The sequence below is a fragment of the Cataglyphis hispanica genome, chromosome 1, assembly GCF_021464435.1.
Source record: "Cataglyphis hispanica isolate Lineage 1 chromosome 1, ULB_Chis1_1.0, whole genome shotgun sequence".
Taxonomy (NCBI): Eukaryota; Metazoa; Arthropoda; class Insecta; order Hymenoptera; family Formicidae; genus Cataglyphis; species Cataglyphis hispanica.
In genome coordinates, this window is record NC_065954.1 from 3841006 (window position 1) to 3853977 (window position 12972).

Sequence of the window (12972 nt, forward strand, 5' to 3'; positions counted from 1 at the left end):
TATATCAAGATTCTTCTTATCTGTAATCCTCTAACTGCTGTTACGCGGACTCCGCCTGCCTTCCGGACGTGATAGATAGCGCTGCAAGGGACAGCGGTCAATGGTCCATAGGTCTGATCAAAGGGCACTACTGACTTTGAAGGTGACCATAAATCCGACTTTATGGGGCAAATTTCAATTCTTTATCGGGAAAAAATTAGGGCTATCGAATAACATAAAAGGGAGTCGGATAGTCTGTAACAAATTTGTCTTCAAAAAGCACGACATTTTTGAAGCTGAATTGCATGAGCGAAAAATGGATCAAACATATTTTCCCTTTTGGTAATATTTTGTTTTTATTAATATTTCCTTTTAATAATATTTTACTGTACTAAATTGGACATCGTTAAAATAAATATTAAAAATGTTTAGAAGTACTCAGAAATGAAAAAAATAAAATTAATTTATACGCACGCTTTTATCAAATAATTTTTTTTCCAATTTTTAAATTGGAAAAACAAGTGACATTTCACTAGAAACATGGAATAGCTCAGAATTTATTTAAGATTGTTATAAAAGAACGGACGCGCTTCGATGCTTCGTAAAATCGAAATTAATGCATAATTTGATGCAGGCATCGTGCCAGATCTCTAGAACATGATTCTCTTGTCGTTAACAACTCGCAGTTAGTTCGCTAAATCGATATAACCGGCGAGCAAAACGAGGAGAAAAAAGCGCAACAATTAGCGTTCTGATACGGGGAATCAATCGAGAAGATAAAAAGAAAGAGGCAGATCTTGTTTCGAGATAATTGGTCTCAGCTCTTGAGTTTGCGCGACTAGCTCGTCAAAATATCCAGGAACAAATCCTTTATGACGAAGGGCTTCTCGCTCATTGTTCGTGAGACGCACAAAATATAAGAAATAAATTCTTTGCTCGACACAAAAAATCCTTGCAAAGACGCAATATATATTCCGATTTTTTTCTATTATTTTTAGATATTTTTTTACACATACAGATACATCATATATATATAATATATCTATATGTATATAATTATATTTATGCAAAATTTTTCTGTTGTAATAAATATCTATCTATAATTTAGGAATTAATGTGATTTTTCGTCCTTAAAATTCTATTTAAATGCAAAAAACGATTTGATTGACAATGAAAAGAAGAATTTAAAGCTTCGCACCCTCTCCTGTCCGTTTTATCGACCAACCTTTTTTCCGTCTGGTTCTCGCTACTCACGTTGCTCGTACTGTCAAAGTACCTCGTGGCGTCAATCTTGCATAGAATTCTCAAATTTACGGTTCTGTACGCTCGCGCTGAATTACATTCAACGTCGTAAAATGGTAGCGACTATCTCCACGTCCGGCGTCCATTCGCATTGCTGCATTGTGCGCATCTATTTTACCTCTCCTTTTGTTCTTCGCAGAGGCGATTTCAGAGTGATGAGATTAGCTCGATACGCGACACAGTCATGGTTAAAATAAAGCGAGCCCGCAGTATTTTCGGCCGCGATGCTTCACGCTTGCGTGCGACTAATCGCGTGGGCTCGTGAAAACAAGGTAATCCGCGAGTATAAATATATAATTTTCATCAGTGCATTAATGTCATGTTTGCCGAGGCTGCTCGAAATCGTATAACTTTTGGCATCATTAAATTTCCTGAACTGCGTAATCATGCGGTGAGAGAGAAAGAGAGTTTATACGTGTATAGAATCTTATAAATTATTTAACATATAATCAACAGTTGCCAGCAATCTCTATCTAAAGGAAAAATTCGCACAACAGAAATTCTTAAAGTATTATTTTATACAGAAAGTCTCGTTCTCTCTCAAATGTATAGTCTCTGTCATTTTCCCATCCATGTCGACTGTAGTCAAATAAAAGCTCGTGAAATAACAAGCGATCAAACGGTGGCTCAATAAATTATTGTTGTATCGTAAAGAGTCAATTTGTATACAGTGTAAAGAATAGAGGCGCTGCCATGCAACACTTGTTATCGGATATTCCATGGGTAATTTTGTAGACGTTGTCCGCCGCATTGAGGCGATTTTTCTTGCCGAGGAATACACATTCATGCGCGGTAACGGCGCAATATCAAAGGAAAAATTCCGCCAACCGTAATTTAGATTTTCAATCTCGTAACAAATCATATTCCTCTGCTGTTAAACAAGTCATTTATTCTACTCAGTTTAAATGCCATGTATTATAAAGGGAGAGATGCATATTCGGGTAACGTTTCCTACTTTGCGGATACAGTTTAAATAAAATTATAGATGAAAATACAGAGAACTTTTTTATCATTCATATTTTAAATAAAATTGATAATTTTCGGGGAAAAACGCATTCTCTTTTATAAAAGATATAACTTTCTTATTTCTCTATATATTGTCAATTTCAACGTTGATATGTGCAATATACCGTGATGTGTAATACAGTGAATATATATATATATATATATATATATATATATATATAGTATATACAAGTATATACTATATATATAGTATATTGAGTAGTTCGCCGCGAGAATAGATAATCGCAATATGTATATAAATGCATTACGAAAAAAAAAAAATTTTTTTCCATATACCAAGAGAGAGGGCACCGATATAACTATCCACCTAGTTTGAATTTTTCATTCGCGAGACTTCGCCGTGGTATATCTCGCCGACAATGGCGAATACCGGTTAAAGCCGGGTCGCATCGTTGCATACGCGATTCACCGTTTGAATAAAGAAATGGAACGGTCGTGGTGCATGTGCGTTGTAAAAAAAGAGACGCGTCCGGACAAACACGTACGAAGAACTCGCTTCGAGATTGACCCACATTTAACTCTTTATTTCCTCACGACGAGTGATAATCATTGTCGATTCTCGCCAAAATAATACCTGTGCATCGACCGTAGCTACTGCGGTAAAGCATAACCGTTTGAAATTAGAGGTAAATTAATGATCAGTTTGGGCCTCGTGTTCGGCGAGTAATTACCGATCCCGTCGGGAGCGGATCCTACGAGAGGGTGGTGTCGGGCGTGGCAGGCGAAGAAGGAATTTAGCCAAACCTCCCTGTAATTTCTCGTTCATCCCTTCGCAAACTTGGCGGTGCCTAGGGTTATTCCAAGAGAGTCTCAAGGTGATGGCGGGGAGGATGTGGAGGAGACGAAGGTGAAGTATAAAGAGAGATGCGTAGAAAGGGATGTAACGGAGAGGGTGGATGGTCTTATTCGGTGCGAAGGAGCAGGCTTGCGCGCCCTCTCCTGCGCCTCCTTTCCCTCCCCCCTCCCCTTTTTCCCCTTCCGGAAAGGGCTTCCGTGTAGTAGGTGAGTTATTGGCGTTACGTTAGACGTCACATGCAGCGTCGACCCGGCAAACCTCCGCACTCGAGAGCTACTCGCCAGCTTCTCCCCCTATCTCATTGCGGGTAAGGCGCAACGTCAGATGCAAGACAAACGCCTCAATCTTAATCGGAATGACAGGAATGACGCCGGCGACGACAGCGTATGAATCCTTCAGCTACGTTCGGCGAAATTCTCGGGAGGGGCCCGTGTCGTTTTTTTTTTTTTTCGATATTTGCAATCGATTTTTGCATTGCAAATAATATTATCTTCATCGTAAACTTAAGCTTATAATATCAATTTGATGAAGGATCATTTTAATATTATAGAGATTATATAAGGTAGATATTTTCATAGGATATTCCCAAAAAGCGACATATTATTCTCCATTGACTATCTGATGGCAGAAGTCATACACTCGCATGCAGTATCGCGTGAGAAATGTCGTGTTGCCGGGTGAATAACGGAAATGGGCAACTGTAGCAACGGCGATTTCTTTCCCGTCGTGGAGAACAATGTGGCATTGCCAGCGTGACGAAGAAAATATGCGGAGAATCGGTGCACTCGATCGGGGTGGAAGATGGCTATGATTTGTCATCGCAGTCCGTGAGCAGTATTTTATATGCGCAGCGCGTTATAATTCGAGATTACGAGTTGCTATCGTGTATAAAGCAGTATCTCTTTTCTTTCTTTTGAGTTGATTTTATTAGTTAGAAGAAATAAAGAAAATTAGAGAGAGATAAAGCAGAAATAAAATAAATTTATTTAAATTAATGTAATATTTTGATGTCGATAATCAACCGTTTAATTACACACGTGGGTTATTCTTATTAAAAATACAACTCTCAATTAGCACGATGACTTGTATATGATAGATACGTTGATAATGACGTTGACGAAAGATGATCGATCAAAGTCAAAGGTCAATTGGAAGGTCTCTTTACCTCGAGACTAGCGGCGTTTTATTTGTTCTCGCTGATATGGAAAAGTGGTTAAATATGTCACGATCAACGTCCTGTCTTTACGTCGCTATCGGAGCTTCTTGTGTAAACTGCTTTCTTTATGTACAAAAGCGATTTTGCGATAAATCTTTAAACTCAATTTCTATCTCGAAAGATGGGCAATACAAAATATTGAGGCAAAAAGAATTTAAATTAATAAATGATTGATTGAGCTCGTATTTATTTATACATATAATATCATGCGTTTTATGGCATTCTGAGTACCGATATGTTACCGTAAAGAAATAAAATCCCGCTTCGATATATTTGCATCATTCTTCCCCTTCTTAACTACTTCCACAATCGTTTTGTGCAATACGCCTCGTATAAAGCCCTCTGAAACTTATCGCGAAACGTCGATCTAAATCGCACCAAATGTGACCGATAAAGGCGGCCTTAATAACATTGGCCTTCTCCTCGAACGCCAATCTCGAACGAAAACGCATTCGATTCGGAGTACATTTATCTTGGCCCCACCGTGGCACGCCGTTGTAAAGTATGGTTCGACGACCCTCTTTCGACCCTTCCGCCAGCTTCCGGGCTATACTCTTGATGGAATACGTGCATGGACTGCGCCCATGCCTTCGCTTCCGTGGAATTCGCGTTTTTACGAACACTCGGCAATTTCGGTAAATTCTTTCGGAATTCTTTCGGAAGAATAAACCTGTTCAATATTTATTTAATTCAAAGAAATTCGAAAATATTTTTGCTCGCAATATTAGATTTAATATAGATAATTTAATCAAAAAAGCTATTAACATGTTTCGTTTTAATTTTACGTTAAATGTAAAAAAAATATGAAATTGCTTGATACTTAACTAACGCGTTTACATTAACGCAGGTTTAAACAAAAAATGTATCGGGATACATCCATTGTAATAGACACACAAAAGCAGAGAATGGTTAACCAGCGCTCTTACACGCGTACTGTTCGGAAACCGGATATTCTCCATCGCCACCGACGCAGCGCGATGGAACACGAGACTTGGGTGGCGGATTCGGCGCCTCGTCGGTGGCGAAAGCCGGCTCGCAGTGATTTGTTATCGTAACACCGCGATGGTGTTTGCCTAGCAAATCCTTAGCCACGTCTGCCCGCCGCATCTCATCCAATCCGCCAGGTCGCGGCCGACCCTCGCTCAACCTGAATCAACCCCTTGTAAAAACACGAGTTCACCTTGGGTCGGAATCGCGTCTACATGCGTATCTGTACGGGCCAACGTCGAGTAATACCAGCAACGAAAATGTCGGCAGCAACATTTGAGCCACGATGGTAAACGGCGAGCGCAGTCACTGGAATGAGGTAGAAGGCAAACTGTGCCATGACCTGTGAACGCGCCAGTCTTTCATCCTTCCGGCGGAGCAACCTATATTTCAAGCGGTGATAAATCAGCTAAGATTCCGGAAATTTACGCGCGACCTGGATCCGCCGTGGCTATCATTCCTGCCTGCAGCGAGGGAGGAGAAGGCGGAGAGAGAGAGAGAGAGAGAGAGAGAGAGAGAAAGAGGGCTCGTCTAGGAAGGCGCGGCGTGAAACGGCGAAGGAAGAGAATCGGGAGTGGAATAGCAGAAAGAATAAAAGAGGTCGTTAAAGGTGAACTGATCGTTCGATCGTTGTAACTAACTCCGCGGGAGATCGAAACGTAGCTTCGATAAACCTCGAAGACATTTTGTGGATACATCGCATCAATATCGTCTTTATCGTTACGGATATTGCATTGCTTTCTGACTAGATCACAATTTATATATCCGTACAATGTACTTAGGCATAAATGGCTGCTCTTAATTTCACTATATATATATATATATATATATATATATATATATATATATATATATATATTTAATGTACACAGCACGTATATTTCGCCATTATACCGAGCCGCGTCTTTTCATCATTTATACGGTAGAAATAGATATATGTATGTGATCTATATGTGTGATGATAATGTAGCAGTAAAGTTTGATATGCGTACTGTGTATAACTAACTATACTTTGAACAGAACTGCTTCATGAACTTATCGAGAATCAACAAAGTTTAATGATCTACGATGTAAGATTATCAGCGGACACGAGAGAATATTATCTCTATTTTCTTTCACTGAGAACTGTGCTGTTTAATACAATTCGTTGACAGCGAAAATGAAATTTTTGGATTGCAGCCACGGGATCTTATCGATTCTTCTGTAATTGGCAAATTATTCCATCTGCACTTTGATAATATTCTACCCTTGCATCCTAAACTCTAGTTTTAAATAAATGTTATTATAATCAAGAATATGTCATCACCGTGGGGGCGAAAAAATTTCTCTACAAGCATGATGACTCGAAATAATTGCAATGGACTTTTTTTTCGATACTTATATCAGTGAGCGGAACAATCTCTCGGTTTTAAACTTTCATCTAAAGCATGTTGATAAATGTTGATAAAAACTTAGAAATTTCTTAAAGATCGATTTTGCAAACATTTTTGAATAAATACATTTTACATCCGGCAGATACAAGTATAATCTTCTTCCTCATAATTTATAGTAAAGATATGCGTGTCATAATAATTTTTAATATTGTTATAAAAATGATAATACAATTATCACTTTTCAACTTTAATGTGATTATTAGCATCCTAATAATAAATTTAGGTATCTCGCCAATCAGCGGCGAGATGAGATAAAAAAGCAGATTCCAGATTGCAGATTCCATTTCAATTTTTAGTTGATATGGTATTTAGTTGATAATCATCAAACAGAATACATTAAATTTACTTCGTAAGTAGTTTGTAATTTAATATGCTCCTAACATAACTACTGCATGATGCAACTGCTAATTATGTCCTACTAATTTGAAGTTAGGGACGAAGCATTAGATAGTGTTATCGGAATCAGCTGTTTTCATCGGTTGCTGGATAACGAGAATCTGCGAGGATGGAGAGATACGTTGGCGTTTCCAATTTGTACGCTTTATGAGCAACTTTGGAACATAATTCACGGAAAATCGACCGTCCAATCATCAGTAGCAATCATACGTTAAAATGTTATCATTGTTTAATCGATACATACGTGTTATTATGTCATTATGATAATATTGTGATACAATTTTGTACATTAAATACAAATATTGAAATATTTACTAACGTAATATAATAAAATATTTACTAATATAAATACTAATTAATAAATGTATGTATATATATATATATATATATATATATATATATATATATATTAGAGCAAACAATAAGACGGATCATGTACCTCTATATAATTCATCTAATTAAAATATTTAAATTATCGGATTTCCTGAGATTGCCTGGACAAATTAATAGTATATATACATATATATTTATAATATTAATATATGTATATAATACATTAATTAATCTATATAATATTAATTATGACATTACATAATAATATGTGATGTAAAATAAATTATCACTGCAAAGATAAACTAATTTTATAAATAACAAATGATAAATTAAATAAATTATAAATTATGCTCACTTTATGGTTGCTTCGCCTTCGTTCGATATTTTCTTAACCTTCTCATATTCCTTCCTGTTCCTTTATAGCACTCATTCGCAACACTCACTCGCAATAATTATGATTAATTATGATTGCCCGATACTTTGCACGATATTCCTGACATTAATCATATGATATTTTATTGTGACGGAAAAACAATATGAAAATTATATTCACTGCAAATGCTCGGTACTAAAAAAATCACTAATTGTAAACAAGTAATAGTAGAGAATGTAATTGCATTTACTTTCACTTATCACGATTGTAATAGGATAATGTGATGATATTCAGATATCGAGTCTTCTCTCTGCCCGTTCAAGTCTACGACTAATAATAAGGCCACAGTATGTAAACACACACACACACACACACATCAATGGTATGTTATGCGTCGTAAGACACTGTGTATCATCACATGTCTTGTTTACATATGACAGCATAGCCTTGTCATTCACGCAGCAGAACTTGAACTGGTAGACAGCGGCATGATTTTGCTACGTATATTATCCCGTATCGGTAATATATATTAAAACAGATAATCTATTATATATAATTTATTTGTTCTCTCTCTCTCTCTCTCTCTCTCTCTCTCTCTTTATTGCGCGAGTTTTAATCGACAAATTGATGGATATATTTTACAAATATTTATCTAATTTAATTTTAACATGTATAATTATTCATTTATATCATACCGCAATCCTATATATTATTTGTTAGCGATAGGGAAATAATATTATCGCGGCGAATAGCGCACAAATTTGATCTGCGATTCTGAGCAGATCGTAGCAAACGTATAATTTTTACGTTGTTCCTTCATTATAATATAATGAAGTGCGCGTCGCGCATCGTTATATATATTTTACTAATCAATGTGCGCAATCGTAATTAACTGTATTTCCGCAAGTGGACGCCTTGAAAAAGTAGCAAAGTGTAAATAAGAGAAAAAAGGAAGCTCAAAAAAAGCATCGAATGACAACGGAATAATCATGCAGAAAACAATTTATAATTTTATTTTATTATTTGTAAAATTAAGTGCTTTTGTTCATCTTTTCGGTAATGAAATCCGTTTTACTTTATTATACATATAACACAATGCTAATAAAAAAGATGCTCTAAATTTATTGTGACAAAGAAAAATGTTTAAAAGATTTGATTATGTCAAATCTTTTTTAAAATTTTAATTATGTGCATACTCTGCTTTATATAGATACAATTAATACAATTAGGAATTGTTTGTATTTTACAGGTCACAACATATTGTATCCTACAACATCTCTGTTGAACATCGCATCGGTGAGTGTTAAACTATTTTTTATATTATAATCTCGAAATAATTTGACGCAAGATAATATGTGCGGTTTTTATGATGGATTATTCGATAAAAAATAATTCCAATCCCAGATGAAATAAAATGAAGAAGTGAGAAGTCGACGTTCACACACAGACCCAAAGATCAAAAGTTATCGACTTTTTTAGTGAAAGAGGGGGATACGAATGCCCGCTTCGATGAATAAAGGTGTGTTAATTAAAGCTTCTCATTAACGGTCTTGCCTTTCGCAATCTCCGTCAGCCTTACTCCTCTATTTAACGTAACAAATCATGATGAAATAAATCAACGACCTACAAATGTCTCGCCAGAACTCGGAACGGTAACAATGGCAATCGGATAACAATGAAATCGATATGCTTCGTAGTTAGCATATGCCCCTAATTAAAATACACGTTAAATTTTTTGGCGGCAAATATAATATTACGAATTATTGGAGCGATCGGAATTTATAAATTAATTAAAGTTTATAACAAAGTAATGATATAGATAGTGGAAAAAAATTCTCAGGACGAACGTTATTATCAGAGATGAATAGGTTTGCGAAGAATTTGCTATTTTCCTATGTCAAAAATATAATGTTTTTTAATATCGTGCAGATTGAAGATATTTGCACATTGTTTATATGAATGGCATGATTCCTTTTCTTAGATTTTCCGGATCCATCCAATATTCTTGAAATGCACGGCGCTTTTGTCCCCGCTATTCGTTCATATCGCGAGGTAGAGCAGACAAACATTAAAATCGGGTTTTGCTAAGGTCGTCGCACAAGCACGGCGAGCAGGTCGAGGGGCGATTTTGCATTTTCTCGTCTCGCCTCTTGTCTCAGGTGCTTGGAGCTTCGCCGAGAAACGCAAATCGAAGAGTTGCAGAGAGGCACGATAATTTCGCACGGTGAGAAAACGTTCGTAGTCCTAGGACAGTAGAAGGTTGAGTTCCTTGTTCGACTCAATTTGTCGGATGGCAATCGCTATAGCAACCTCTCAGAACTGTTCTTTCCTTGCATTTATAATCGCGTAAATTACTTGCATTTTTAAGCCATTAGTACGAGAGTAAATATATTAATGCAGAGATTTATGTGATATATCTAACATGACATAATATAACACTATCGAAAACATTGGGCGAACGTTCGTGTTCTCTACAAAGGCATTCTGATGATTTTCACGATCGTGAACGATCGATCGATCGATCGGGTTACGGCGCTTTTATCAACGAGAACAATCCACCATCCCTTGCGAAAGGGGCGAGGCGAGTGCTGCTTGTCACAACCTCTAGTGGCGAATCGATGCTATCGAAAGGTATCGCTACGCACAGCGAGTCTGTAATCCAGCCGGCTTGTATTGAGTCCATGCTTGTTCGACACCCTCGAGGCTTCTCCCTGCGACAGTCTACATCACGTGTGTCGCACACGTGTGCGCGATCACGTATACGCACACACGGACGTATATTTACCGCGCGCGAGTATTTTCGGAGTCGTTCGCGCCTCGTACCGTAGGGAGAGAATCTGTGAGCCCTGATACCAGACGCTTATGCAACGTGCAGGGGTGTCTGAAGCAGTCCTTCAGGCCCTCCCAAACGACCACCAGTCACCTTCGTATCGCACCTCATTATGCCAGCGCTTCGTTAGCGTCAACGAACAAAGGGCGAATCCGCGACGATCGGCATTCGCGAATGGCGCGTCGCGTCGACTAATTTAAAACTTAATTATACAATGCCTGTTTGCATTAGCGTGCGATTGATGATGGTTGATATCGAAAAAGAAGGTGAAAAAAGATGTACGTGTGTTGCGAAGAAAAAGCAATCTATAGAGTCAAATTAGCATATTCGCTCGCGCGATCCGCGCGTTAATGTTCGCGTAAATACGGTAGCATGGCAGTAAAGAAAGAAGTATAGTAGACAGATAGTCCCGGCAGTCCGCACTCGTAAACCAGAAACTTGCGCAATCACAAGTCGGCAGAAGTCCGCCGCGAGCTCGTGAGTCTGAAACTCATAAAACTGCCATAATTGTAAAACACGAAAGAGCATAGGCGGGGCCAGAATATTGTAAGATTGACTAGAGTATGCTTCACGATATGAATTATATTTCACTTGTTAAAATCATTATTTTTCTACAGTCTCTTCTAAATATTTTTCTCGTTACTTGTTTTTGTACATCTATGAGAAAAAGAGAAATTACGAAATAACAAAAACACAGCAGATGACCCGGAAACTTCAATAAATACGGTGTTTTTCCGAAAGAGTCACCATTTCAGCTTCGAATTGCTTACGTTAAAGCGAAAGATTCTCAAAGCGTTACTTCCTTTTATCGGAATTCGATATTCGCTTTCGTCCTGGGAAAGGCTACTTTGATGGCTCTCGTGGATCTTCTTTCTTCGGTAAAATCTGGCTCCGGGGTAGGTTAGATAGACGCGCTACCGGATGACCTTCGGGGAAAATATCATATTCCTTGCTCGTTGTTGCTGCTAATACCGACTCGCTCTGCGGTTTCTTTGAAGTGCCGTTATCCGGAAATCGTTTACTTATCCCCGATATATGTATGTTGTTAAAAGTATCCATAAATATCGCGAAAAATGGAAACCATCAGCTTTCATCTACGAGAAACCGCGGAGTTCTCTCAAAGCTTTTCTCATAAGCTACATTATTTCCAGAAAATTTCTTCCAGTCGCTGAACTTATCGTGATGTCGAACGGTACTCTCTCTCTTTAATTATCTATGTTCACAATATAAAGTTACCATTATGCATAAATAAACATTTCAATATCGATGAGTATCTGAATATCTATCAACACACTAATGATACACTTTATATCGTAATACCTACGATACAAAATGTTGCAAAAAATCGAAAAATGTGTATTACAATTTATGCCTTCTTTTTATTGTATACTGGAAATAAATACATCGTGTTGAAAATGTTTTTATAGTTCTATTATATTTGCTTCGAGCAATAACGTTCGATACTTTTCCATGTGTTCGCAATTCATTAAAGCTAGATTAACTAGCTGCTACACACATAGTTAACAAAATTCATTACGCTTTTGTGAGAACACGTATCCGAAAATCACTATGATTTTATTGGCGCGCTGAAGTCTGCGTTATGAAGTCGATAATTGAAATTTGTCGTTATAGTTACTGATTACTTTTCATTCTCATATATACATATATAAAATAGCGCAATTTATGCTCCAGAATATAATATATTTTTTAAAATCTTATACACAAAGAAATTAATTAATAAAAAAAAACAAATCGCGAGAAGAGATTGATAATACAAATTTTGTTTCATATGATCTAATGTATAAGTTATCTATATTCCTTAAAGCCTCGGTGGCTTAACACTCATTCCCCAACACCGGTGCAAATGGAGTGAATAAATGGAATTGTGGAATTAAAGATTAGCAGGGAGAGTGGTAGAGATATCCCGTTAAGGAAGATCGACTGTTAAGGAACATTTCAAGGATTCTCGTCTCGATAAGCCCCGCACCGATCTTCGAGCTTCTTAGAAGCGTCCTGGAATTATTTAGTGATGCGTAAGCCGCTCCAGGGTTGCCTCCAGACTGAGGTTAATGGCTTCGATTCCCAGTTGTATGCCCGCCAAATCCTTAGAGTTAACGATATCTTATCGACTGTTAACTCTGAGTATATAATTATAGAATCGAACTATGAACCAATATATGTTGTGTATATATATATATATATATATATATATATATATATATATATGCAGTTTTGTTTTGTTTTTCATTTAAAGGAAATCGTTATAAACGCAAAAGATTTCAATGCAGAGAAAATATAGGA

At 37.1% G+C, this 12972-nt stretch overlaps 2 protein-coding genes across 3 annotated transcripts in view; one reads left to right on the forward strand and one right to left on the reverse strand.

The window, feature by feature from the left end:
• LOC126852930 (uncharacterized) overlaps positions 1-8164 on the reverse strand; it is a 63835-nt gene extending 55671 nt beyond the window's left edge. Inside the window, exons 1-2 of one of the 2 annotated variants that reach the window (XM_050598236.1) lie at positions 8092-8164; positions 7824-7961 (exon numbers count right to left, since the gene is read on the reverse strand). The gene's annotated coding sequence lies outside the window, so the exon portion shown is untranslated. Of the gene's footprint in view, positions 1-7823 lie in introns of both variants that reach the window. The other variant, XM_050598230.1, reaches the window with a different exon arrangement.
• LOC126852868 (semaphorin-2A) overlaps positions 1-12972 on the forward strand; it is a 332693-nt gene that overhangs the window by 36059 nt on the left and 283662 nt on the right. The window lies entirely within an intron of this gene.